The following is a 24,123-nucleotide window of genomic DNA, read 5'->3' on the forward strand; positions in this document are numbered from 1 at the left end:
CTGAACGATGCTATTTTCTTTGAATGTCCAGCTTTACTACCCAATCTTCAGTGTTCAGCCCCTGAGTTTAGGTCATTCATCCCTTGTGCCTTTCTGTCTTAGCAAACTGACTTACAGGAGCATTCTAGAGCTTCCTCAGCCCCTTACAATCAGCTAAACTTCAAATCCTGAAGCTTGAATTTTATACAATGACACACGTAAAACGAAATTTTGCAATAAATTTAAAGAAATGGAACTTAATGTATCTTAATAGCTTCCCTTGAATCTATACCTTCAATTGTTAATAAGCCACATCACTGAGGAAATTATTTCAATGATTGATTATGTATCTTCTAACTCAATTTTAATTTGTTAAGATCCATAAATAAGAATCCTTTAAAAAATATATGCCTAACAGCTTCTGAAGTAGTCATGTATTTCTTTTAAATCAGAAGCAAAGAATTATTATTGAAATTTGTTCATGTAATTTAGATCACATAGATCTTAGCAAATTAAATATATTCATTATAGGAAATACTGAGTTATTTTATATCCTTCAGTAGAAATTTTGTTAATTGATCTCCACTTAACTAATTCCCAAGCAACAGAATTAATGCTGGCTAATTTAAAGGGAAAAGCAATTTATTGGAAGACTATCAAACAGAAACTTGAATAACCAGGCTCTGCAAATATGCTGAGAAAAGGAATCTTGGAAGTCAATCAACCAAATCAAAATAGTATTTCAGGCACTTGGAACTCTGGACATGCTACTCCTGGACATTCATAGAGATATTGACAGTCAACACTACAAGCATCTTCTATGTCCAGACTCCGTACAATGTATTTTCAGTATCAAAATTCTTTAGTTATTCTCAATCATATTATCATTCTCCTAAAAACCAAAGACCTGAGAAAGAAAGAGTAATTATCAGAGACAGGGTCACTTTTGCTGTAGCTCACAGTAACTAAAGAGAGACTGGAGATTCCATTTTGGGTCTCAGAGAAAGCGGTAAAGGTGGAACCTTGCCTTTCATCAGGATTCACATAAAGAGATTTCCCAGCTAAGACAAGCACTTGGATATTAGGCTACAGAAGAAGACAGACCCATCCAAGAAATTACACATATGCAGTCCATTCCTTTTCCCTTCAAAGTCAACTTTTGCACATTGGTCCCAAAGGATTAAATTTTTTAAAAATCACGATTATATTTTCATATTTGCATGTGTTCTATAGAGAAGAAAAAGTGTATCGGAGCATATCAGAAAGGAAATCTAAGGTAGAAAATTACTTTGCAAATCTATTCCAAGGACAATTTAAAGAAGAGAATGGCCAGACTTTTTTCTTCTTTTATTGGCTATTAAGTCACCCAGAATAAAAGGTTTTTTTAAAATTTATTAAAAGCATCAGATAAGTTTTAAAATATTGAAATAAAAAAACAGATGAGAAGAAATGAGGGAGGTGACAGTAGCATTTATGGTCACATTTACTCACAGGGTGTTTGTTAAATCAGAGGGGGCCGATTTGAGGCTTCAGCTGAGCAATAGTTTTGAAGGTTGGTGTAGCTGAGAAGCAGGCATGGATTCCAGAACCTGTCAAGAACAACCCAGATAAACATCCATCATATTGAGTTGAGAATCCTTAAAGATGCCTCTCTAGTCCCCCCAACATAGAATATAGTTCAGCCTCAAATTATTTCCATCCAGGAACTTGGCTTAAAGTGATCCAGACAACTATTTGTCACATGTCGTTTACTGAGTCAAACACAAATGCTCTCTAGGGAACTCTCCCAGACCTCAGAGTATTTCTGTGTAATTTTTGCAAATGAAACATTTGTCACAGAACAAAACACACAGGCAAGATGGTATGACTTAAAACTAGCAGAAACAAGAAGTAAGACAAATAACCCTATATGGTCTCCTAATATTGAAATAATCAGACCTAAAGTTTTTAATCATCATTCTTGTCATTGAGAATATTGAGAGAAGCTGGAAACCAAAAATAGAAAGTATAGGACTAAATATAAAAACTGAAATAGGAATTTGACAGATAGCATTTAAGAGCATATTAATCAAAAATGAAGAGAAAATTAGCAAATTGGAAGATAAGTCAAAGGAAAATAGACAAGAGATAGAAAGGAAAGACAATATGATGGAAAAATATAAAAGACAGAGTAAAAGACAAAAAGGAAAGAGTGAGGAGGTCCATCAGACATGCTTATAAAGCACCAAGACAGAAGGAGAGAGAGGAAAAAAGCAAACTTTTATGAGTTAATTGATAAAAACTTTTCAAATATAAAGGACTGCAAACTGCATATTCAAGTTCTACTGGCACAAATTAGCAAGCAACAAAAGATCTCAAAATTTATTACACATCACACTAAGTCTTACAAAATACATTGCCAAAACAATAACAACAGAAAAAAAGATAATTTGGGCTGGGGATGTGGCTCAATGGTAGAGTGCTTGTCTAGCATCCATCGCCTTAAAACGTTTATCATTTGTTTGTATTGGGAACATTAAATATCCTTTCTACAAGCTATACGACAATTATAGTTGAAATATACAATTAACTGTTGTCAAAATGGTTATCCGACTGGACTAAAGAACATTAGGCTGTATTTTCCCTAACCCACTGCAGCCCCGTAACCACCAACCATTCTGTTTCCCTCTTTCCCATTCATTCCCAAGCTAGTCACCCTTTTCTGCTCTCACACACTATGAGACAAAGTCTTTAGCTTCCACATGTAAGTGAAAATATGTGATATTTATCTTTATTGCTTGACATATTTTATTTATATAATGTCCTCTAGTTCTATCCATGTTACAGCATTTAAAGGGGATATAAGTATATACATTCTATATTTTAAAGAGGATACACTTAAATTATACACATTTTACAGAGAATAAAAGTATAAATACTTTGGTAGATATGTTTTGATAATAAAAATGTTTATAGGTTTTAAAACATATAAAAATATAGTGTATAATGATAACAGTATATAAGTTAGGAGATGGATGAATGTGGTTTGAAGTTCTTGAATCATATAAGAACAGAAGAAAATTACAAATTATTTTAGGACTTACAATCCACAATTTGCATTCTTTAATTAATTTCTAAGGAAGTATAAAAGAATATATAACTTCCAAGCAAATGGATAGAGTAGATGGTTAGTGGAATAATAAGATAAAATTATTCCAAAAGAAGAGAAACACCTTTAGATGGAAAATACAAATTGCTGAGTATGATTATTTAAACTGAATTATATCAGTAATTGCAGTAAATATACAATATCTGAATCTTCCAGTTAAAGTTTAGAGAAACCAAAATGAAACCAATCTATGTGCTACACACAGAAACAAATATGACATAAAAGAACAAAAAGCATTTGGAAAAAGTAGGTGATGCAGAATTCAAATTGAGTAGCTCCATTCATATCAGACAAAGCAGATTTTCAAAAAATTGATGAGAGCAAGGAACTTCATTAATGGCAAAATGTTCATCACTAGGAAGACATATATTTCTGTGTTTTGTGTGTGTGTGAATCTAGTAACATAGATCCAAATTTAAAAAAATTGTTTGCTCATTACAACCATACATAATATTGAGGTTCATTTTGACTTAATCATACAAGCATGGAATATAATTTGTTCTACTACGGTCCCCAGGACTTCCCCTTTTCCTGTTTTCCTCCATCCTCCTGGTCCCCTTCCTCTACTATACTGGTCTTCCTTCTATTTATCTATAATCTTAAATTAGTACTTTATAGATACACATAAAAGTGAAGTTCATTACATCATATTCACATATGCACCCAGCGGATTCCAGAGTTAATTTCATTCTTCTCTTCCTCTCTTCACCAGTTCTCTCCTCACTTCCCCTCAATTCTTCCCTTCTCCACTGATATATTTTCATGGGCTTTCCCCTGCCCATTTTTTCCCCTTATTTTGGTCTAGCTTTCACACATGAGAGAAAACATCTAGCCCTTGACTTTTTGAGTCTGGCTTATTTCACTTAACATGATGTTCTTCAGCTCTGCTCATTTACCAGAAAATGCCACAAAATTTTCTCTTATTGTGTGTATATACCATTTTTTTTTTCTTTTTTTTTTTTTTTTTTTTTTTTTTTTTTTTTTTTTTTTTTTTTTTTTGCGGTGCTGGGAATCGAATTCAGGGCCTTGTGCATGCAAGGCAAGCACTCTACCGACTGAGCTATCTCCCCAGCCCTACCATATTTCTTTATTGAATTCATCTGTTGATGGGTATTTGGGATGGTTCCCTACCTTGGCTATTGTGAATTATACTGCTATAGACATTGATGTGACTGTATCACTCCAATATGCTACTTTTAGTTATTTTGGATAAATACTGAGAAGTGGGATAACTGGGTCATGTGGTAGTTCCATTCCAAGTTTTGTGAGAAATCTCCATACTTCTTTCCAGAGTAGTAGTACCAACCTTCAGTCACACCACAATATACAGAGTGTGCCTTTTCCCACCATGTCTTCATCAGCATTTATAATTTATATTCTCGATGATTGTCATTGACTAGAATGAAAAGAAAGCTCAATGAGTTTTGATTTGCATTGCCTTGTTGCTAGAGATGGTGAATTTTTTTCCATGTATTTGTTGTCCATTTTTATTTTCTCTTTTGATAAGTATCTATTTAGTTCTTTTGACTATTAATTGGGTTATTTGTTTTTTACTGTTAGATTTTTTTGAGTTCTGTATATATTTTGGATATTAATCCCCTATCAGAGGAGCAGCTGGCAAAAATCTTCTTCCATTCTTCAGACCCTTTTTTTGTGTTCTTATTTCCTTTGCTGTGCAGAAGATTTTAAATTTGAGTCCTATTCACATAGTGCTTCTTGGTTTTATTTACTGTATTTTAGGAGTCTTGTTAAGGATATCATGCCTGTGTCAATATATTGGAGCATTGAGCCTAAGTTTCTAGCCTAATTCCTTGTTTTGTTTTTTTTTTTTTAATAAACTTTGAGTTGAAATTGTGCATGGTTAAAGATGGAAATTTGGGGCAACTTTGTCAAGATCAAATGAACCAAATTTAGTCAAATTCAATGAAAAATTAACAAATCAAAAATTATGAGAGATTCTTAAATAAAATTATCTCATTGACTGATTTAATAAGAAGGCACATATCAATAAAAATATAGACAGTTTGACCCAGGAAATTAGCATATCTGACCTAATGGAATATCTGTACAATACATTCTTTAAAGGCACGTGGAACTTTTTCAAAAAGTGACCTTAATGACACAATAAAGCATATTTCAGTAAATATACAATTTGTTCTCTAACAAAATAGATTTGATCTTTATGTATGAAATCATTTTAACAAATAGTAACTAAAATATCTCATATTTATGTAACAAATTCTGTTAACTCAGTAAAGAAGTAACACTACAAATTATAATCATACTACAAATTAGAGAATGAAAACAACAGATCTCATCTTGATGTAGCTAAAGTTTAGAGGAACAGTTTAAATATGTATATTGGGAATACATAAAAGACTATAAAGGTAACAGAAATATAGTAAAATAAAATGAACAACTTTGTATCAAGAAAATTGAAAATTTTGTCAAATATGTACATTCTTAGAAAAAAATTTACTTAGGGTATAGCTCAATGGTAGAGCATATGCCCAGTATACATGAATCTCCAGGTTCAATCTCTAGCACCAAAAACATTAAAAACACAACATAACCAATTCTGCAAAAATGTATCAAAGCTATGATATATGAAATCTGCATATAAACACCTTTCCTCAAGAAAATTCTGGGTACAGATAGGGTATGTTAAATACTAGAGGATATTTGTTTAATAAATGGTGTTAATCATATTAATATTTTCTATAGGTTAGAAAAGAAGATTGTAGAGCAGGTATTCCTCAGCTTTAAGTGAGAATAGTATAATCTTGATCACAAACCTGAAACAGTAGCAATAAGGGAAAATCTCAATAGCATACAAATAAACAATAAAAAAATTCAGAAATATACAGAAAGGACAACATATCATGATCAACTTGTGTTTATTCCTGGAATGAAATTTAACATTTGAAAATAGATCAATTAATTTTATTACATTGACAAAGTAGAGGAGGTAATTATTACAGCATCTCCATAAATGAAGAAATACATTAGAAAAAATTAAACAATTAATTCATGTTAAAAATTTCTAAGAGAGTAAGTGTTAAAGAAAATTTCCTTAATCTGATAGAAGTTACCATTATGGCTTGTATATGAGGTGTCCCCCAGAGCTCATGTGTGAGATAATGTAGGAATGTTCAGAGATGAAACGGTTAGATTATGAAAGTTATCACCTAATTAGTGGATTAATCCTTTTGATAAATTAATAATTGGAATGGATTAATGGGTGGTTCCTGGGGGAAGCAGGTCACTGGGAGCATGCCCTTGGCGATTATATTATATTTTGAGTTCCTTGCATTTAAACACTCTCTGTTCCCTGGTAGTTGTGAAGTGAGTAGCTTTTCTCCACCTCACATTTCCATCATGATGTTCCACCTCACCTCAGACCCAGACCTATGAAGTCAGCTAACCACGGAATGAACGAACTTCTGGAACCATGAGTCAAAATAAACTTTTCCTTTAAGTTGTTCTTTTCAGGTCTTTGGTGCCAGCAATAAAAACCTAACACTTACCTATAAAAATCCTAGAACAGGGCTGAAATTGTAGCCCACAGCCAAACCTAGTGATGACTTTGTAATGTGTCAAGTTGGCTAAGTTAGACCGCTTCCCAGGACTCCTTTTCCTGAGAATTTCAGGTGAAGGTTACCCTCACTACACGTTTTGGTTAATAAATGAATGATAGAAATGAAGCAGCAGCCATATCATTTCTTATGCTTAGAAGGTCAAGGCAGGATCACCAGGCACCTTTGTGGTTTGACTCATGTTGATGTGGGACATTACCCAGGAATGCAATTGTTACAACTTCCTCTGGATCTTCTTCAGTCTCTTCAGTGAGAGCATTTATCTGATAAGCATGAGATCTTGGGTTCGATCCCCAGCAGCATAAATCAAACAAACCAAAACAAACAAATAAACCCTAGAGCTACCACATTTAATAATCAAATATAGTAGGATTTCCACTCAAAATTGTTATATTGGAGAAAATGTCTGCTCTCACTGTCCCTATTCAACATCATCCTAGAGATTTTTTATTAGAGAAGTCAAGTTAGAAAAAGAAATAAAATGTAGATGATATAGAAAGAGCTAAAATTGTCATTATTTTTATATGATGATTGTATTGTAGGAAATCCAAAAGAATATAGAGATAAATTATTGGAATTAATAATTGAGTTTAGGAAGAAAAAGTCATATTAAAATCAATTGAATTGCTATAAATCAACAACAAATGGAATATAAAATTTAAAATACAGACATAATTTATAAACTTGCAAATACCTAAGAACCAAAAATGTTTAAGACCTTTATACAGGAAACTATAAATACTAGAGAAATTAAATGGAGAGACAGTCCCTGGCTAGATCCTTGCTACCCAAAGCATGGTCTATGCACAGCAGCCTCAACATAACTGGACCTATTACAAATTCTGAATCTTGGGATTTTTCCCACGTACTGAAACAAAAACTGTGTTTTAATAAGATCTCCTTGTGAATTGTATGCAGATCTTATTGTTTGAGAAACAATCATCTAGAAAACTCAATATAGAAAGATCTCAATTCTCTCTACATTGATACATAGATTTGTGTAATCTTAATCAAAATTCTAACAGATGTGTGTGCAAGAGTGAGTGTGTATATGTGTGAAAATTGATATTCTGCTTATAAAATTTTGAAGGACCAAGAAGACCTGAAACATTTTTAAAGTACAAGTTGGAGAACAAGTTTTACTGAATAAATACTATGTAAGAATTTAGTCAAAGAATCAGAAGCATAAGTTATTAAAATATATGGAATATGTGTGTGTGTGAGTGTTTGGTCACACACTTCACCTTATGTGATTGTGGGACTTCATTTAGGAGCAATCAGGGCAAGTCCATTGTGTTTGCATCTGATGCTGGAGCCTGAGATCTGCAAGTGTCAGACCTCTTCTGGACAGTTGGAGGAAGAGAAGAGGGATGTAAAGTGAGGTAGAGGTAGGCAAAGCTGAAACCACAAGCACAACCTGGAAACCCCAAACCAGCAGAATCCTGTGTCCATTCACACTACTTCAAGCTAAAAAAAAAAAAAAAAAAAAAAAAAAAAAAAAAAAAAAAAGAAGCAAGTCCTGCAGAAGAAGCTTGTATCTTTTTTTATGGTCTAAATTCACCCATGACCTAGAAAAGGCTGAAATGGATACAGGGGAAGTTGGATCAATCGCATCCCTGGTTGCTGCCCCACACCAAGGTGAACCAGAACTACCAGGGTACTTTGTGATACTGTCCCCAACCTTCCAAGCCTAAGAAATAATATGGCTGGTTCTTTGGTTCCCTCATTAATTCCTAACCCAAAATGTCTAATGAGGCCCAAAGAAGAAGTCCTTGGAAACAATTTAGTTTAACCACATTGACACGCTACAAAGCCATGAATAGGTGTAGCATTGTGGCCAGGACATGAAAAAATAAACCAAATGGAACAGAATTGGAAGCCTGGAAAGAGACCCCCGCATGTGTGTTACTATTTGGTTCACAATAAAGGTGACCAAATAAAAATTACTAATTTAGAGTTGCCTAGGTTCAGTTTCTCTTTATCTTGACTTCTATCTGAATTTGCTTACTTTTGAAAAGAAAGGCCTATTCTTGGGGCTTGATGCTTGTGTTAGCTTTCCATGGCTATCGTAAAATACATCAATTACACAACTTAAAAGGGGAAAAGATTTATTTTGACTCAGTTTCAGATCATGGTCAATGAACTCCATTGCTTTTGGGCCTGTGGCAAGGAAACATAACGTGGCAACAAGCACTGGACAAAGGACTTTGTTCACCTCATGGTGGCTAGGAAGCAAAGAGAGAGAGTAAGGAGTCAGAGTCCCTATATCCCTTTGAAGGGCATGTCCACAGTCACCTAACTTCCATTCAATAGGCCCCACCTCTTAAACCTTCTACCACCTACCTATAGCGCTGCAGTCTAGTGATCAAGCCTTTAAAATGTAGCTGTTGGAGACATTTAAAATTCAAACAATGACAGCACTATTAAAAGTGGAGAAATGTAAATGCTTAAATAAAAGTAAGCTTGCCCTAAGTGTCAGCTCAAGACTGGGCAATAGCAGCAGAGTATGTAATACCTTGCAGGGCAATTGCTGGATGAAACTAGAGAGGGAAATGGTACAGAAGATTTTAAACACCATTTGCTTGCTGAGCAAGTTTATCTTTTGAGAAAGGAAACAGCTTCAATTCAGTACAATGAATCACACTTATATTAAGTTTCAGAACTGTATTCTAAGATATGCATGTCACCTGACTGCAAAATTAAGAGTTTAAAAAAACTAATAAAAGAGTACATGTTAGTATTTTGATGAACATTCTTTACTTGGCATTATGAAAATCTCAGGAAACTGTTTTAAGCCTCAAATAAAACCTTTCAAATCAGTTTGAAGATTTATTTTCTAATGCATTTTATCAGAAAGATTAGAATATCGAAATCATCTTTGAACAAAATACAGCTATTTCATATGTACCAAGTTCTTAAGTCATTTTTAAATCAGCATTTCTAATTGAGTAATATTCTCTGATTTATATGGAAATTTGATTGACTTTCTCCAGAACATTTATGAGCATAACCCCTTCTATTGTGATTTTAATATAGTTTATTGAAAGCACTCCATGAAGTGCAATGTGAAGGTCCTACGTCAGAACTTCTCAAACCTGTGTGCACACTGCACAGTTTCACACAGTACGTGCCCCAGAGATTTCACTGATCTGGGTATCGGAATTTTTTAGAGATCTTCAGGTGATTCTAATGCACAAACAGGTTTGGGAACCATTGCCCTACAATTTTTAACACAGGTAGTCTAAATTTCTTGGTTCCATTGATATTTAGAAAGTAAGTATCTTAAAATGAACACTTACACTAAGGATTTATATTTAATACTTAATATATTCTTCTCAATTTACCAAAACAGTTCTTCCTAAGGTAACTGTGATATGGTACCCAAATATATAGTCACACACCATTCTAGATATATTTGTGAAATTTTTTATATAAGATTAACATTTAAATCAGCAGACTTAGAATAAAGCAAATTACATTCCATCATTCAATCAAAGTCCTTAAGAGAAAAAGGACTAACCTCCACCAGGAAAAAGGAATTCTCCCTCTAGAGTGTATTCATTGGGTCCTCATGGGGTCTTCAGCCTACCTGCCTACCCTGAAGATTTTTGACTTGTCTGTCTCCACAATCATGTGAGCCTTAAAGAAAGCTTCTATCTATCTATCTATCTATCTATCTATCTATCTATCTATCTATCTATCTATCTATCTATCTATCTAATCTATCTCTGTCCTTTTCTGTCCAGATGTTTAGAGACAAGACTCAGAATCATTCATACATAACTTCGGGAGACTTAACTATGACCTAGGTTCATCTACCTCCCCTGATTGATGGGGAATCTGCATGACTTCCTTTTCTTTCGAGGTCACATCTTTCCCTGGAGTTTGAAAAAAATCTCTATTTTCAGTTTTCATTACTAAAACTTATTCTCAAACTAAAGATCATTTTTAACCTCTCAAATATGCAGTGAAACTCTGTTCTCTTTGTTGAAGAAGGGAAATATTGGGAAGAGATCTTGTTGTTCTTTAACTGTTTTTGTTAGGCTCTGAGAAGGAAAAGTAAAATCCCTTTGTCTTCTCTTGGATGCAAGATGGCTACCACTTCCACCCCCAATGGAACTCAGCTCAGCCATATATCCTGAAGACCTGCTTTCAATTTTCCTAATGCAGAAGGAGGTCAGAGCTCAAAATCTTTATTCTTAACTAAACAGGGTCAAAAAGGCAATAGATATTACTTTTATATCATTGTCTTTGAAAAGAGGATGATATAATGAATTATAATGCTGCTCTTTAATACGTGAATTTACGTGTGTTGAAGGTCAAATGATATGTTCTGAAGCTAATAAAAGCCTGGAAAGACCGACTGCTAATACTTCAGTTACTTCAGTCCTCTAAGCACGAATTATTCTGGGTGTTTTTGCTTTATCTGTGTGGGGTGCAGTTTGCATTATTGTCATCCTTGGGTTCTTACTGCTGTATTTTAATCAATTCAATTTGCAAAATGCAGTAAAGTAAAAAACTTAGTGCTCAAACTAATACTTTTTCTGAACCCACACACTAGCCAGATGTAGTCTGTCACACCATGCTAGTATATGCTGTTTGATGTTGTGCATCATAGTATTTTTTAAATTATTCACATATTGAATTTAAATTTATGCAATAAAATGAAGTAGAGAATATGCACTTTTAGTTTGCTTTCTTTGGCAGCTATTTATCCATATCACTTTTTTATTTAAATGGCAAATCTCCAATTTTGAAGTTTTATGCTAGTGCCTGAAATCCAAGGAGGGCGAGTGTTGTTATTTTCATTGTTTGGGAAACAAAAATGTACCTCTGATAATTTTTGTCTTTGATTACTGCTTCTTCAAAGGATTTAAACCAGAATGAAAGCCTTTGAAATCTTCAGAGATGAGGAGACATGAGAGTTATTCTGTATGCACTGGATAAACAGATGTCTTAGCTTTTCAAACCAAACCTGAAAAATATAATCACAAGCTTTATCAGAAACAGAGAACAATTTTTGCAGGTGTATAATGTTTTATATTTTACTAATGTGAAATGGAAGAAATAATGTCATTTTATTCCTTTTTCTTGTCTAAGAATTTAGTCCCAATTAACATTTCAGAAAACTTTTTTTTTTTTAATATCTCAGGAAGCAAGATACTTTACATAGGAGGAGAAAAAAAAATCTCTTCTTGTCATTTTGGGTACAGATAAGCACCATTAGAAACATATCTATAAATTGCTTGGGAAGTTGAGATCCTAATTGAGAAATTCCAAATTAATAAAAGCCAAATTTCATTCATTTACTCAATGGACCAAATCTTGTAATCAGATTTATTCTAAGACACCCATTGACTTCACTGTGAGTTTCTTATATGGAATAATTATAGAATTAAGCTCAATGCTACTAACTGAGGAAAAAATTTAAAAAAAAAACACTAATAGGCTTTGCTTTGTGGCAACTGACGGCCTACACTGGATGAACTATTCTTTGGAAGTGGATGGCATAGTTGTTCACTGATTCACAGCAGTACAGAAATGGACCTAATGATGCAAATAAGCAAATAATCTCTATTCATTATGTTTTCAGGCTTTCTAAGATAAAAGTACTCCTTACTTACATACTTATGAGGATAAAAGAGAAACAAGAGAATCATGCTATCCATTGACTAGATTGAATGCTTGTGCCCAAGAAACATAAGTAATTTTGAAGTTTAAATCTTAAATGAAGCCTCTCAATAATATCCATATCTGGCAATTCAGCACCTTATTAAGTATCCATGTTATACAAGCCTTTTGTTGAAAACACTGAAAAGAGCTGCACCATTGGATAAACTCTAATTTTTTCAGTGAAAGTAAAGGAAAAATGGAAGCAACCTGCTTAAAACTATTCTTCAGGGAGCAGGGTTCTGTTCAATGCTGTATCCTCTGGGTCTTTTACTTGCTTGATTGGAACCTTAAAATGAATCTGAAGACATTAATTTTGAAATTTGAAAATGGTGAGATCAATCCTACCTTGACAAAAATGTGCTGCAGATAACCAAATTAACCTTTAAAATTGCATGGTAGATTGCTAAACCTGAGGACTTTGGACATAATAACATATTCCCTTTATTTTAACTGATGTTAAAACAAGGGGTTAAGTGACGTGTAGACGATCTCGCATGCCTTAGGTGTGAATTCTGGCTTTTTTACAGCTCCCCTAAGATCTCTTTCTTATTTTCTGGCTCCCCAGTAGCACAGTTACTTGTGGGCTAGCTTGCTATGGGGTCACAATCCACACCAAATCCTGAAATGCCACTTCCTCTGCTGCTTCTCAAATCCAATGACTGGACCAAGTGTGATTTCAGGGACAGAGTTAAACCACTGCTACCTCTTCTCTCCAAGATATATATCTCCCTATTGGCAAGTGCTGAGTCAAGCAGCAACACTGTTCAAGTTCATTGACATGATTTACTTGGGAACAAAAATGTGTTTATGAACAAGTTGTACTGAACAGTATGAATTATTATACATTTTGAGCTATATTTAAAAGTCGATATTTAAATTTACTCATTGCAAGTTCAACTTTTTTTCTATCATAAGTGAGATAATCATGAAAAGTCTCTATAAGCAGATTGATGCCTGTTTTTCTTTCCTCATATACTGAAGTGAAAGAACCAAAAATAAAAATGTAAGATAATTCATGTATAACCAACAGAATAGAGTATTAAAGTTTACTTTTATATGATATTATTTATATTTTGTTTACCTATTATAATTAATAATATTAGTCTACCATTATGTTCTGGCTATGTGTTACCCTAAGCCCTTTACATTCATACTTTCTAGTCCTCATACCAACCCTGCAAGATGACTATTATTATTCCCATATGAAACATGAAGTAGTTAAGTCTAAAAACTAGTATAACATGAAGAGAACCCTTTGCATTAACTGCGAGAGAGAAATCTTTTCATTTTTTTTTATGAATACAATTCAATGTCTGTTTCAAGCCCCATACTGCTTTGTGATGGAAATATCAATTCAATCAAATTAAACTCAAAAGTCTAGGGTTTATTCTTCTGTTATTTCTTGTCATTTGTGACTTTGCAACCTACTTGATCCTCACTATCCTTCACGTTTGCATCACGGTGCCAAGGACATATGCAGATCCAGTCATCATCCTTCTACACCAGCGAATACAAAGCTTTCTGTATTCATTTTCTATTTCTGTTAGAAATTATTGTAAACTTGATTGTTTTAAACAACACTTATTGTTGGGGGCTATGCCATACAGACTACGCCAAGATGGTGCCTGGCAGCCAGCCAGAAGTTGTTTTGATCACACCGGTGGTGAGGAAGTCGGTTAACATAAGCACACCCAGGTGTTTTATCATTGGCCGTATTCAATTAAGTCCACGCACACAATGAGTGCACATGTGTTCCCGAGTGCTCCTGCTCGTGCCTGCTCGGTTTGACCTTTACCATGATTGGACAGCTAGCTCCTCGCCTGATCTTTAACCTGTGTTGGCCCTACCCTTTGCCTCCTGGAGGGAATATAAGCCGGCTCTCCTCCAGCGCCGGTGTTCCCGGGTTTCTGAATCATCAATAAACCATTTCGAATTCAAGAGTCTCGCTACTCGTTTGTCTCCCACGCCAAATTGACTCCGCTGGATGGCGTCAACTTATTTATTATCTCATAATTGTATAGATCAGAGGTCTGCAACTGGTTTCTGTTTTTAGGGTCTTAGAAGCCAAAATCAAGATACCAGTTAGACTGTCCTCACACCTAGGATTCCCAGAAAAGATTCTACTTCCAAATTATTTGGGTTATTGGCACAATCTATAACCAGACAATCAGGAGAATGGAGTTACTGTGTCCTTGCTGATTGTAGATTGAGTACACTCTCAATGCCCAAGGTCACTCCCCAGGCCTTGCATGTGGGAGCCCCACCATCTTCAGGCCAGCCAAGGCCCATTGTGTGTGTTTTGGATCTCTCTGATGCACTCTGCTACTAGTCAAAGAAAATTTTTTCATTTTTAAAGGCTTCATGATTAGATTAGACTCACTTGGATAATGCTCTTTTTCATTAACTCAAAGAAAATTGACTATTAACTTTATATATATATATATATGAAATATAATATGGTCATGATGTCTCATCATATTTAAAGTCCTGAGGATTTAGGGTTAGAAATCTTGGGGGTTCATTTTAGAATTTTATGTACCACATTATCTGTCACACTGGCTTCTAGGCACACAGTCCAGACCCTGTGTGCTTTGGCATCTTTTATCAACAGAAGTACATTTAGTTGTGCCTTGGAAAAAACTCTTCTGCTCCCCATGTTTTCTGAGGCCTTGCTGTGAATATTTGTCATATTTTGTCCCATATGCTTAGCCATCCCAAGTATTTGCAGCTGGAGTAACAGAGTTATGATATCAGCAAATCATGAAAGTTCCTTTAATGTCAACTCATTTATTATTGGCACAACACAGAAGAACCTATTTGCTTGAAGATGTCTACTCAGAACAAGTACTCCTAGTTGAAGGGACAGTTACACTAGCCTTGACAAGGAACATTTCCATGTTCCTTTAAGAATCTTCTTTAGCCATTTTGGGGGAGTTTAATTTCTAGTAGGTAGTAGGTATCTCCCAACTTTTTGAGAGATATTGCCTATGATGTTGGCTACCTGCTCTCCAGATGTTAGTAGTAACAACGCCAGGACTTTCCTGAATGCATCCCAAGAGTCTGGCTGAATCAGTGCTCAAAGTCCCAAGTCTGCTCCTGCACCCATGACTTGGACTTCATTCTCAACAGAAGTCTCTTTTGAATAGTTGAAGTCAGTCATCTTTACTTTAATCCAGCAGGCTATGATATGTGGAACTGGGAGATTTATCCACATCTTGGTTGTCTGTAGGAAAAATGGGGCAGGAACTTCAGTGAGAGTGGTATAAGAAAAGTGTGGCAGGGGAAACCGGGGCCCAGGGTTACGCCACGTGCATCTAAAGATGGCGACTGGCAGAGAGCAAACGGCATCCTGATTATGCCTGGAGAACGGCAGGATGCGTTTACAATTGGCTGTACAATAATCAGTTCAGCTGCCTAGTGCATGGACAGATATACTTTACATGTATGCTCTGTGAGTGATCGCTTGACCTTTAACAGGATTGGATGGACATATCTGGTTACAATTGCTTATGCATGAGACTGCTTATATATTGAGGGTGTTATTTGAATAAACGGGAAGCTGCTTCATGAACCTCTGAAGTGTACGTGTCTTCTGTCCCGCTGGTCGGGCCGTAAGTGCGCGCGAGAAGCGGCGCCGAGCTGCTTGGAGCAGCCCTGGGCAAGCAACGGTCTTCCGTAGAAAAGTGGTGTAAGAAAGAATCTTCATCATGGCTGCTTTTTTCTGACACTCTCTTTACCACTCCCCACCTTCAACCATCCCAAAGCAATTTTATCCTAAAAGGAATTCATTTTACATAATTCTGCATTCTCTCAAATTTGGTATTTGGGACATGATCTTTATTTCCTGAGACCTTTGAGAATTTGTTTTTTTGAAACACCCAAGGCTTAGCTGTTATAATTTGAAAAACTTATAATTTGAAAAACTGATGTTCATGCTTATTAACTTTCCCAGGAGCACTGATACCCACTTCACAATTAAAACTATAAACATAAACTTAAAACAAAAAGAAAAACAAAAATTCAGAATTGTCATCTTTTTGTAAACATAAAACAAAACCAGAATTGTCATCTTGTTTTCTGGTGCAATATTGAATACCCTACTTCAATTTGAAGTAGAGTCAGGGTGTATAGGAAGCATAAAAATGTGATCGAGACAAAAATCATAGACTTTAAGACTCCCAAATATCAGCACATCATGCTATAAGTTTGACTGTAAAGTTAGTGCTCTTTTTAATCAGAGTGTAATAATTCACAGTAAATACTGTTTGTTTTTACCATTTGCAATAGTTTGTTTGTTTGTTTGGTGATAGTGGGGGTGGCAAGTGTCAGAGGATGAAGGGGTTTCTAGAAATGGGATCTAAATTCTAAACAATGTGTTACTGAATTTTAAACAGTGCATAACTTATTAGGAGCAGCATCTAAAATAAATTTGCAGTTTATACTATATTCATAGTGTTAAAGAATATTAAAATTCTAACTATGGTTCTGCAATTTGAAAGACTCTTCTCAGTTTATTGAAAGGAAACCTTTTTAAGAACTATCACCAATTTAGCCAGCAAATTGGAGTGGCCACAGAAGGCTGTCACCCTCCACATGGATGTCCTGCTCATAAAACTTCTGTCCAAACTCCTATGCCAGGTAGTCCTCCCCAGCAGAAGCCCTTGCCCATATCATGTTCTATCACCTGTGCAAAACTGCCCTCATAGGTGGATATTCTCCACGCTAGCCTAATACATTAATAGTTACAAATCCACAGATCAGAATTAGATTCTCTTAACTGACTTGGTTCTATGACCACTTTGTGTGCAGACGTTTATCAACAAGTCAAGCAATTCTAGAGGCATTGAAGAGGGTTTTCAATCTTTTATTCTCTTCATATCCGGGCTCTTTACTTTATATTGCTACTTTAAAGAGCAGAAGTGATTGAAATTGGACCATGTTTTATGCTAAAGTTAAATTTTTTAAAAAATCTCCCACCTGACATAAATTACTTATTTTTAAGGAAAGACTATGCAAATTTTCACTTTCTAACCCAATCCAGATAATGTTCATTTTTCCTTATACCTATGCCTGTTTGATTCTCTGAAAAAAGCATAAAACTATTTTCCAAATAATTATAGCATTTTGCATCCCTACCAGCATTGTATAAGAATCCCTGTTATTTTGCATCCTGGCCAGTACTTACTATTGCTAGCCTATAATCTTAGCCATTGTAGTTGGTGTTATTATATCACTGCATTCTAAAAATTATTTGTTTGACTCAGAAGGCTAGAATCCTTTATCCCTCCCACAACAGAAGGTCAAAATATCCAGAAAATTTCTCCTTGAAATATAGAATTTTAAAATTTAGAACAGCTAATGTTAGAAAAAAAACTTTAGTGCATGTCCTGTAGGGAAAAGTTTATCCAATAGTTGTAAATTTGGTTTATACAATCCCAAAGTACATAATGGGAAGATGAAAAAACAAAGGTTAAAAAGAAAAAAATAGAGAAAAAATACCATGCAAAATGGCAAACTCATAGGGGAAGATTGTTAGTATGACCGTTATTAAGACAATTAAATATATTTAGGTAAATCAGAAAAAAGTTAACATATTGTCCATTTTTCCTAGACCCTTCATGTCAAAATTAATCTTTTACATTGTATTTACTTCACCATGGCAGTGTTGGCAAGATTGATAAAATGGATATCTGTGCTCTCTTTCTGATGCTTTTAATTCTTTCCTCTGAATCTTTAGTCAGCTCAAAGGATCTTCTAACTTTTCTTACAGCTCAGGATTATTATCAACAATTTTCTTTAACTTCTGTTTTTCTGAAAATGGTTTTACGTTTCCCAAGTTTTTGAAGAAGATACAGTATTTACTTTTAAATAATTTTGGATTAATAAGATTATGTTAGTTTATTTTTAGCTCTTAGAAGATGCAGTTTTATTATTTTCTGTCTTCACTTTTGTCTCAGAAAAACAAGTAGATGCTCTGTTTTTCTATCGTAACTGCTTCCCATAGTTTATCTTTGTTTTTTGATTTTTAACAATCTGACTATGGGGTGCCTAGTTGTGGATCTTTTCATATTTATAAGAGCTTACTGAACTTGAGATCTATACATCAGATATTTTTACCATATTTGTGAAGTTATCAGTCATTATTTCTTGAAATATTTCTCTGGTGCAATCTTACATTCTTTTTGGAATTTAAGTACTCAAATGTTAATATTGCCCTACAGGTCACTAATGCTGTATTTGTTTTTGTTTGTTTGTTCATTTTGCCTTTAGCTTTAGTTTTTTTCATCAATTTTCTTCAGATTGGACTATTTCTATTGATCTGATTTAAGTTCAGATATTCCTTTTTCTGCTATCTGCACTGTATTATTTTGTCCAGAGAATTTTGTGTTATTTCATTTTTCAGCCTGCATTTCCCATTTTTAAAGACTAATTTCTATTTCTCTCCTGAGATTTCATGACAATTTATTCATGGAGATTATTTTCCCTTTAATATTTTAAACATATTGATAATCACGCATTAAAGTCATTCCCTCTGCTAAGTTCTGTCTCTGGATCATCTCGAGTCTCCGCATTGCTCTACCTACCCTTGGTCTCTTCATTCCATTCTAACCTTTATGGAAGGAGTTATCTAGTAAACCTCTGGAAGTTTTCCCTGCTTCCCAATAGCATAGCCTTCAGATATGTACTTGCAGGACACTCAGACTCCCAAATGGAATTTTCTGCTTCTCTGCACAGCTCCCTTTTCACAAATGCTCTTCCCAGAAGATCCCTGCTACTTCCTCTGCCCATTCTCTGATCTCTACCACCTGAGTGCAGCAAGCCTACCATCTTTGCCCAGAGAGAAGTTCTCTTCCTAGAGTTGAAAAAATTGTCCCTCGTCAGAACTAGAGGGCAATGGGATGCACCTTGTCATTTTTCTTCTGTCAAGAACCAAAGTCCTTTAATGTTTGTGAGCCAAACTTGGATACTCATATCTTTTTCAATTTTTCTATTTGTTCACTGATAGAGGGCTGGTGTGATAGCAGTTACTCAGAGGGCTGGTGTAATAGCAGTTACTCAGTCATAGCTGGAATCAGAACTCAAATGAATGCATTATCATATACACAATTTAATTCTCTGAATTAAGTCATTGCTTAGGAATAAAATGAAAGAGGTTGTCTCTAAGTGACCTTCTTATTTTAAATATTTCATTGAAATGTAACAGTTACTTCAGAGTCTATTCCAATATGAAGATATTAACTTCCCAAATGCCATGATTTTGAAATTACTGTACTGTATTTTTCCCCCCACAGGAATAACACTCTGTTCGTCATTTTTCTTCAGCTACATATAAAAAATCATTTTTGTTTTTGTTTTTATTGGGTACCAGGAACCCTCAAGCAAAAGTTACTGAGTTATGGAGCTATGTTTGCTTCAATATTAAAGAATATGTTTTGTATACTAATTCAGCAAATATTTATTGACTGCAACTATGTTTCAAGACCTATGATGGTTAGTATAATATATAGTTTTTTCCTCGTAGTTTTTAATATTCTCTAATTTCATTTTGTATACTGTAAATAAATCTGCATCTTAATTCTTCAGTGTTCACTTTTATATATCTTTCAGTAATTCTTTACGTAAAATGCCATTTATTGTCCACTAAATATGTACCAGACACTGTTGCCTGCTGAGAATATAATGAATGACTGAGAACTAATACCTACCTTTCAGGAGCTGGGTCTATTAAAAAGACTTAGGCATATGAATAGTAAAAGTTAACCAATAAAACTGTGTCCAAAATATTTGGGGGATACAGATGAGATTGATTAACTCGGCCAGAGGCTTCTGATAAAAGTTGTTAGAAAAGGTCAACCTTAATCTTTCAGACTCAGTGAGAAAAGGCAATCAAGATTTAATCCTGATTCCAGTACTTACTATTCCCAAGATTATTGACAAATAATGTACACTTTTCTCAGTTTGTAACTTTTCTCACTTTCTGCTTTTCCTTTCTAAAATGGGGATAATAATACTGACCTTGTGGTTTTGTGGTGGGAATTAGAAATTGAGACTGTACATGCATAAAAATGGCATTTATCATTGTTTTGTTACACACCATGACTATTTTACTGTTGGCATATGCAATTTTTTGCTTATTTCATAATTGTGTGAGGGATTTCCCCTGAATACTGTGATTGGCAAAATGTTTCAATGTGAACCACGCATGAATTATCAACTCAGAAAATGAAAAGATCAGCAAAAATGACATTCAATTGTAATTTTCTTTGATAATTCAGGAGTTACACTGACATTTTTTCAGAGTCCCAAGATACAATTGTGTTTTTTCTATTTCCTTTGAACATTGCATAGGTAGAGATGTTTGTGCTAAAATTTTCCAAAACACAGAAGGAACTTTACTTTATTTGAAAAGTGACAGGGTACTATGTACATTTTACACCTTTTCAGAGAAAATATGTGAATTTGCCGTGCTATTTTTGGTACTGGTTTCTTTTAGTAAGCATAATGTATTTTAGATTTACCCATGTGGTTGCCTATATCAGAATTTTTTTTATTGGTAGGCAGTATTCCAGTATATGGATAAACCACAAAGGGCTTGTCCATTTACCTGTTGCTGTTTTACATTGGCTTATTTGTCTGTTTTTTTCTAGTTTGGGTCTAATATGATAAAGCTTATATTTATAGACGAGTCTTTATAAAAACTTATGACCCTGATTCTCTGGGTAAATATTGTCTTTGAAGTTCTATTAATGCATTTTGTGTTTAATTTCTTTACATCTTACCTCTTTTTTTCTTCCTCTTATTAACTTTATCTGCCTCTTTTTGAGTTAATTTTTAATACTACATTTTATCTTCATTTGGCTTATTCTTAACTCATTCCGTTGTTGGGGTTTGTGTGTGTGTGTATGTGTGTGTGTGTGTGTGTGTGTGTGTGTGTGTGTATGTGCGCTTGCTCTAGGGGCTTAGGGGTTACACCATGCTTCTTCAACTTATTATAGTCTATCTTATTCTTGCATTTTCTCTCATTCTCTGTGTTATTGTTTCTAGATATTTTATGTACTTACACACAAGCATTACACGTGATAATTTCCCAAACTCAATCTTATTTTCCTTTTAGAAATATTATTATAAAGAAATTTAAATTTTTATTTTATATTTATTCACATATTTACCACCAGGTGCTCTTCATTCCTATGCACTAACAAGTTTGTTTCTAGTATTATCTTCTTCAAGAACTTTTTTAACTGCAGGGGTGGGGGTAGCAATGGGATGCAGTATGATTTGCTGGCAATAAATATTCTCAGTTTTTATTTGCACAGAACAAAAAATCTTCATTTTACCATAATTTATTTCAAAACATGTTTATTTTGGAAGAGTTTGAGATTCACCAAAAGGAAGATAGTCCACAGAGAGTTCCTGGGTAGTTTTTATCCAGTTTCCTCCACTACTAACATTATATGTTTCCACAGTACACTTGTCAAAAATAAGAAGCTTCTACTGGCATATTAACAATAACCAAACTCTTTTATTGGATTTCACTGATTTTTCAACTCTCTTTTTGTTTCAGAATCCAGTCTAGGTTACCACATTGGATTTAGTGGCCATGTCTCCTTAGTCTTCGCTGGTCTAAGATAGTTTCTTGGTCTGTCCTTGTTTTTCATGATCTTGAGGGTCTTAAAGACTAACAACCATGTGTCCTGTGGAGTGTACCTCAGTCTGGGTTGGCATAATGTCCTCCCATGATTGGATGGATCATTCACCTTGGTTTTTAAAGGAATTTTTTTCTAGTGGTAGCATTCTATTTTTCCAGGGAGTTTTCCATTCCTGATCCTACTTTCAAGCACTTTAAAGATGGGGCTCCATCATTTTCTGTGTCACATACTTTCAAGATTCTGAGATAATTCTTGTGTGTATGTGCTTCTTTACATGATGTGCTTTTTTACCTTCATATCATGTGTTATGGTATGACCTGGTATTGGGTTATTTTTGTTTGTTTTTGTTGTTTGATTTTTAACTTCCTTGGGATTAAAAATCTGAAAAAAATTATATATTAATTTTTCAAATATACCTTGTCTATACTTCTTGGCTCCAGTTACCTATGTCAGCATTCTTGATATTTTATCCAAGATCACTGATGAGCTGCTGATTCTCTGTCATTCTTATTTTTATTTATTTTCTTCTTCTTGTATACCTCAGTTTGAATAATTTATATTAGGTTTTTAAGTTCACTGATTTTTCTTGAAGCATCTAATTGGCTGTTAATTTTGTTTCATTTTAGGTTTATAGTCTTATCTCCAGAAATTTCATTTAGTTTATTTTTAACATTTTTTAATTTCTTTATACATTATTGTCACATTCTACTCTAAATCTTCAGTATATTTATGATGGCACTTTTCAAGTCCTTGTCCAACTATTCTAACACTGCTATTTATGGGTATTTTTATTGAATGATTTTTCTCCTGATTATGCTCTACTTTTTCTACCTCTTCTCTTTTTAAGTTGTTTTTTATTGTATGCTATATGCTGTGAATTTTGTTAGATTATGTTGTCTTCTTTAAAAAAAAAATTGTCCTTTTGTGCCAGTTACATTAACATCAGCTTGAAATATTTGAAGGTGGTTACAATGCTTTATTTTTAGCAGCAGTCTTTATTCTGGTCTAGTTTTGTCCTACTGCTAAGGCATGATCCTTCTGGGTCTCTGAACTGGCCTGGTTGTACCACAGGGACTCTGGACTCTGCACTCTGCTGGGTTAGCTCTGTGAGGTCTAGATATTATTGAGTCTGAGCAACAGTCATTTTCTCTCTCACTCTGTTCTCTGGTCCTTTACATTGCAAACGTCAGTAGTTTTTATCTGTCTCCTCAGCTTAGTATGAAATCCACTATTTTACGTCATAATAAAAAAAATTGTTAAGTCAGAAATCCAGGTTAATTATCGATTTACCGCCTTTATTTCATATGCCTTAAATGTCATAGTCTTATATTACCTGTTGTCTATCATATAAAAACATGAGTTTTTAAATTATTTTCTATCTATTGATTTTCATGTTATTAGAGGTTTTTTGTTTTTGTTTTTTGTTTTTTGGTGGGGTTTGGTTTTGTTTTTTAAAGATTTTCTATTGTGAGAAGCCTAGTCTTTTTTAATACCAAGCCTGGAAGCAGAACTCCATTTTTTCTTGTTTGTTTTCTATATTAGCAAAAAAATAAATCACTGTTATTTACAATATGGATTTCTGCAGTGTCTTTTAAAATGATCAGCTTGACCATCCAGTCTTCACATCATTTCTCAAACCATCTTTTAGTTTATTGCTTGATTAATCTCCTATTGATACTCCTTTCTTCACATCACTCCACTTTAAAAATGAAAAAAAAAACACCAAAATTTTACTGATACCTCTTACCCATCATATTTAATAAAATATGAAAACTTTTGTACCTGCATTTTATAATCATTCCTCCCAAGTAAAATTCCTCTCCTCCCCATGTAGCCTATCTACCCTAAAACAATTGATCACTTTACTACCTCTAATATCACATACATTCTGCTTCACTTAGACTGTCTTAATTTTTTTTTAACTTACCCACATTCATTCATATTTCAAGGTGCAGCTCAGTCGTCCATTGTCTGTTCCCTGGGACCCTGTATAATGCTGTTAGAAAATTTCTCCCTCACATTTCATAGGAGAAAATACATTGGTTCCTGAATCTCATGCATAGCCGCTCACCTGGAT

The 24,123-nt window shown here is 34.3% G+C and overlaps 1 long non-coding RNA gene across 1 annotated transcript; it reads right to left on the reverse strand.

The window, feature by feature from the left end:
- Positions 1-1,431: 1,431 nt before the first annotated feature.
- LOC306659339 lies at positions 1,432-24,123 on the reverse strand. The gene is made up of 3 exons (XR_013763275.1): positions 23,974-24,123; positions 11,555-11,698; positions 1,432-1,568 (listed from the first exon to the last, which is right to left on the reverse strand). It is a non-coding gene; the product is annotated as an uncharacterized lncRNA (long non-coding RNA).

Source organism: Sciurus vulgaris (genome assembly GCF_902686455.1).
Source record: "Sciurus vulgaris genome assembly, chromosome: 4".
NCBI lineage: Eukaryota > Metazoa > Chordata > Mammalia > Rodentia > Sciuridae > Sciurus > Sciurus vulgaris.